The 6,572-nt window shown below is 36.7% G+C and overlaps 1 pseudogene; it reads right to left on the minus strand.

The window, feature by feature from the left end:
- Positions 1 to 267: 267 nt before the first annotated feature.
- LOC145392624 (5S ribosomal RNA) lies at positions 268 to 386 on the minus strand (annotated as a pseudogene).
- Between the last annotated feature and the right edge of the window lie 6,186 nt (positions 387 to 6,572).

Raw genomic sequence — 6,572 nt, forward strand, 5'->3', positions numbered from 1 at the left:
TTCCGGGGAAGATTTGCTGTGAAGGGGCTAATGAAGGCTACTTCTAATCCCTTTTGTTTGATAAGATTCCCCCGAGCTACATAAAGTCATCTGGAGACAGCCTCGATGCACGCACACACACACACACATATATATATATATACATATATATCCATCCATCCATTGCCAGACACCATGTATCCCAAACGGGGTGGTCAAGGGCTTAGAGTTAATTGTTTTACAGGGAGGGGCACTAATCCTCCACCAACCCCACTTGATACGTAGGGATGCCAACAGCATCTGGTGTTCCCAGGCGTTCACCCATCCAAGTACTAACCAGACCCAACGTTGCTTAACTTCGCTGATCGGACGGAAAGCGGTGTACTCAACGTGGCATGGCCTTTGTCATATATATATATATATATATATATATATATATATATATATATATATATGTACATATATATATATATATATATATATATATATATATATATATATAGATATATATACATATATATATATACATATATATATATACATATATATATATATATATATATATATATATATATATATATATATATATATATATATATATATACATATATATATATATATATATATATATATATATATACATATATATATACATATATATATATATATATATATATATATATATATATACATATATATATACATATATATATACATATATATATATACATATATACATATATATATATATATATATATATATATACATATATATATATATATATATATATATATATATATATATATATATATATATATATATATACATATATATATATATACATATATACATATATATATATATATATATATATATATATATATATATATATATATACATATATATATATACATACATATATATACATATATATATACATATATATATATACATATATATATATACATACATATATATACATATATATATATATACATACATATATATATATATATATATATATATATATATATATATAGAGAGAGAGAGAGAGAGAGAGAGAGAGAGAGAGAGATACAGATAGATATAGATATATATAGACAGATATAGATATATATATATAATAGCAGGAAGAAATTTAAAAAAGGTAACTGTACTCAGTGGAATAAATAACTTGTGCAATGAACTGGTGACTAAAGTGAAAATTCTTATTAATAAAATATTTGGATGATAAACATTCACACGACGACACTGTAATTTACTGAGTCACTTTCACTGATAGGACGAACTGATATCTGATTAAGGAAAGTGAGGGAGTGAAAGGTCTTCTAGTGCTGACTCAACTGACCAAGACAAGGAAATTACATGTCTGACAATTAAATGACCTAACTATATTTTTTTTGCGAAATTTAGAGACAAGGCAATCCGATGAATTTTCTTATACTGGGTGCTAAAAAAGAATGTCACTAGCATTTTTTTTTTTAAACACCCGAACAAACACAGTTGTCCGACAGGACAAGAAAGATCATTTCTCTTGTGTTAATTTCAAAGGCTACACGAATATATTTTTGCATGACGATGTGGTGGCGATATGTCAGTAATGTCATGCCATATTGTACTAGACGCCTCTCCTCTTCTGAATAACATCGCCAGGAGGGGAAAAAAAAAAAAAAAAGGGCATACTGTGTTTGAAAGGCGAACTGAGATTGATTTTAATCCCTTCATTACGAGACTTGCCTCAGTAACTGTAAATAATAAAAAATGTCACCGTACTGAAGCATTCCATTTCAGGGGTGAAAACGGATAATTCATCCAAGAATATATATATATATATATATATATATATATATATATATATATATATATATATATATATATATATATATATATATATATATATTAGATGGATTGTGAGTAGATTAGATACGGCTGGCTCAGGGAATGCTGAGGATAGTGGATGTTTCCGAGGTGGATGAGAGAGAGAGAGAGAGATTTGTACATAAATAGTGAACCACAGTCTTAGTCAGCCGATCATTGGTCAGGTTCTGTTTTCGTCTTGGTATTTTGCATTCAGAAGAGTAAGTTTAGTTATTTGTTATTCAAACACTACACTACGAGGATTTATTTTCCTTTACTGTATTTGTACTGTGTGGGGAGTATATATATATATATATATATATATATATATATATATATATATATACTCCCCACACAGTATATATATATATATATATATATATATATATATATATATATATATATATATATATATATATATATATATATATATATATATATATATATATACTCCCCACACAGTATATATATATATATATATGTATATATATATATATATATATATATATATATATATATATATATATATATATATATATATATATATATACTCCCCACACAGTACAAATACAGTAAAGGAAAATAAATCCTCGTAGTGTAGTGTTTGAATAACAAATAACTAAACTTACTCTTCTGAATGCAAAATACCAAGACGAAAACAGAACCTGACCAATGATCGGCTGACTAAGACTGTGGTTCACTATTTATGTACAAATCTCTCTCTCTCTCTCTCTCTCTCTCTCTCTCATCCACCTCGGAAACATCCACTATCCCCTCAGCATCCCCTGAGCCAGCCGTATCTAATCTACTCACAATCCATCTAACTACCGGTGTCATTCATCCAGTTACCAGCAAAGCATCTATTCCTTCATCCACCATCCACTCATTTGTTAAAGCATTCACTTGCTGAATAATCCATCTACTATACATTCATCCAACCATCCAATTATCCATTAATAAAACCACCTTTTAATCTATTACTCATTCATTTTCACCTATTCAATAAAGTACTACCTTAACAACCTTATATTCATCCAACTATTTAATTTACACTTATCCTAATATATCTTGTTTATCCATCTGCCAGTCTATTCCACCACTCAGTCATCCATCATACCTTATCCATTCATCCATCCATCCCTTCAACCTTAACTTACAATCTCTCTAACCACCAAACCACTCAGCTCTCCACCCACGGATCCAATCTTACACCTACAATCAATCATCCACCCAACCAATTACCCATCAAAAAAACGCCTACCCATCCATCCCTTCTCTAACAACTCGCAATCTATCCATCCATAAAGCCACTCAATCATCCATTCAGCAACCCATTTACCCATCCATCCAACACCAATCCATCAATCAGCTCAAAATTCCACCCATTATCATTCACTTACCTATCCATCTCTTTACTCCCAAGATACAAACAATCCATCTACTCATCCATCAGGCCTCTCACCGATCTATCCAAGAACTTAGCTAATTCTCCACAATCAGCCATCCGACAATCTAACTATCCATCAACCCATTCATCCCTTCACCTTAACTTACAGACAATTCACACATACGTACATCCACTGATAACCATCTATCCACTCATCTCTCCACCCATCCACATCCATCCATGCCTCTACCCATCCCCCCTTTAGTTCCCCCTCGCCCCGACCGATTGATTCGCGTGCATAATTGAAAGAAAATGCGCTTGCGTTGTGCCGGTCTGGGAGGTTCAGGACCCATGCTTGTGAGGCTAATGGCTTGTTGGAGGGGAGAAAGGGGGGGGAAGGGAGAGGGAGGAGGGGAAAAGGAGGGAATGGGAGAGAGAAGGGACAGTGAGGGAGGAAAAGGAAGAGGCAGAGGAGGGTGAAAGAGGGGGAATGAGAGGGAAGAGGAGATGATGAGAAAGACAGAGGGGTCGGCAGAGAGGGGGGGGGGGAAAGGAAGAGGGATGGATGGAAAAAGGAAGAGGCAGAAGGGGGGTGAAAGGGAGAGGGAAGAGAAGAAGATGGGAAACACAGAAGGGACAGAGAGAGGGGAGGGAAGGAAGAGGGATGGATGGAAAGATGAAGAGACAGAGGAAAGTGAAATAGGAGGAAGGGAAAGGGAGAGGAAAAAGGAGAGGATGGGAAAGAGTGAAGGGGCAGAAAGGAGAAAAATAAGAGGGATGGTTGGAAAGAGGGAGAGACACAGGGGAGTAAAAGCGAGGAAATGGAAAAAGAGAGGGAAGAGGAGAGGATGGGAAGGAGAAGGGCAAAGAGGGGGAAACGAAGAGGGATGGATGGAAAGAGGGAAAGGCTGGGTGTAGAGAGATAGGGGGTGAAGCCTGAAGAAAGGGAAGGATGGGAGGAGGGGGACAGGAGAGGACAGGTAAAAGGAAAACGAGAGGATGGAGAGATGGAAGAGGGACAGAGGGGAAAGACAGGGATAAGGGACGAAAGGAGGGGAAAGAAAGAAAAGAGTGAAAAAGGGAGGGGGGGGGGAGAAGAAAGGAAGAGGAAAGGATGGGAAGAGGGAATGGGAAGAGAAGGAAAAAGCCGGGATAAGGGAAGGAGAGAGGGGAATGGGAAAGAAAAGGAAAGACTAAAAGAGGAAGGATGAGAGGAAAGAGGAGAGTAAAAGGGAAGGGAGGAGGATAGGAAAAGGGAGAGAGAGCAGAGAAAGGAATTTGGGACGAAATAAGAAGAAAAGAAGCATGGGAAGAAGAGGAGGAAGAGGAGCAGGGGGAAAGAGGGGAAAGGAAAAGGAAAAAGATAGACAAGGGAAAGGACAGAGAAGGTAGAAAGAAAAAGGGGCAGTGGAGATGAGAGTGCAAGGGGATAAAAAAGAAAAGGACGGAAAGAGGAAAATACAAGACAGTTGGGCAGAATGGAATAATGGAAAGAAGGAAGAGGCAAAAAAGGGGAGGGGCAGGGAAAAGGGACGAAAGTAGAGAGAATGGGGAAGAGAGGGGAGAGGAGATATATGGGAAGGGGTGGTTGGAGGAGTGAAGAGGAAAGGGAAGAGGGAAAAACTAAGGAAGGAAAGAGGGAAGCGGAAGAAATGAAGAGACAGGAATATGGGACGATGGAAGAGGAAAGAAGAAGAGAGGGAAGAGGAGTGAAAACGGAAGAGGAGAGAAAGAGGGAGAGGGGAGAAAGGGAAAGAGGGGAGAAAGGGGAAGAGGAGTACACAGAAGGGAAAGACTAAGGGGAAACGGAGAGGGACAAGGAGGGGTCTGCTGTGGTGTGGGTGTGTGGGAGCTCAAGGAGTCAAGCATGTGGGGTTTGGTTGGGGGGGTAGAAGAGAGAGAGAGAGAGAGAGAGAGATGGAAAATAAGATGCCCATACAAGCAAGAAACTTTATTTAAGTATGTTTGTGGCTCCATTCTCGTACGTATTTGATCACTGTAATATATGTTCTCCTCTTCTTTACCGAGGGTCAGTATTTTCATCCTTCTACACCTTCAAACAGAATCCATTTAACTTTAGAGTATTACAGGTTTAATGTAATATATATAGGAAGCTTCCGGGAACATTCTAACCCTAATTAAGTATTTTTCCATGTTCCTACTCAAACTTTAATCCCGCAGTTCACCATTCCTGCCTCAGTAATACATTTATCTCCAAAAGACCACCAGCTTCAGGCAATATACAGCAGACTGCCGGAAATATTCGTGCAATCATTATACAGTTTTTCGTACTGATACTTTAATATACCAGTTGTTGATGAAGACAGTAATGTTATGTGGTGATCAATGCCAACTTAACGTGTCTATGAGGTCCTATTATTATTATGATTATTATTATTATGTTTTTTGTTGTTGTTGTTATCATCTTCATTATCATTACTTATTATTATTATTATTATTATTATTATTATTATTATTATTACCTTCATTCAGCTTCAAAAAGACATCTCAGAGTGAAGAATTTATCCCCATTTAATCCAGTGACATGTTTTACTGGTTCAGTCTTGTGATTTTACTCATCTTTGGGGTGACCTGTTGCAATGAAGGTGTAAATGAAGCAAATATTTAACCTCTCCAGACGACACAAAAAAAAAAACTTGAGGGCGAATACAATCATCTGGAAGCAGCAATAAAGCGCGCGCGCGCACACACACACACGCCCACCCTCCCACCCACACACACACACACACACACACACACACACGTTACGGGACTGAAAGGGTTGATGTAACAGTGCACTTCCGGCAGTACAGTATTTGAACCCTTGTTTATATGTCCTCGAAATATTACCCAAATTTTAATCCATCAATTCTGTAACACCGCCTCATCAATATAATTATCTCCTGAGTATTACCAGATTATTGTACTCTATGCCAAGCTTCAGGGAATATTCAAATCTTGGTCAAAAAATATCTATTCGTTCGTGTTTATTTTCAGACTATAAAACAGTAATGACCGTCGGAAAGAGGAGAAAAATACCTTAAAATATCAATGGTTTCATGTAACATATAGCAAATTTCCGGGCATATTTCAACGCTATATATATACGTTTTTTTCGCGTTTTCATTCATACATTCATCCGCCCATTCAATATTCGTGCCTCATCAATTCATTCACTGACCCTCAAGACCTAAACACCTGTCCCTGCATTTTACATCAGGGCAGTTAATCCCAGTGAATAATAATGAACTTTTTAACATTCACCGCACTGAATAATAGAAACTGAAGACTAAAATATTCAAAGGCCAACACAACCTTACTGAGAGAGAGAGAGAGAGAGAGAGAGAG

Source organism: Coenobita brevimanus, chromosome 22 (genome assembly GCF_032717465.1).
Source record: "Coenobita brevimanus isolate Jiangsu-jjx chromosome 22, ASM3271746v2, whole genome shotgun sequence".
NCBI classification, from domain to species: Eukaryota; Metazoa; Arthropoda; class Malacostraca; order Decapoda; family Coenobitidae; genus Coenobita; species Coenobita brevimanus.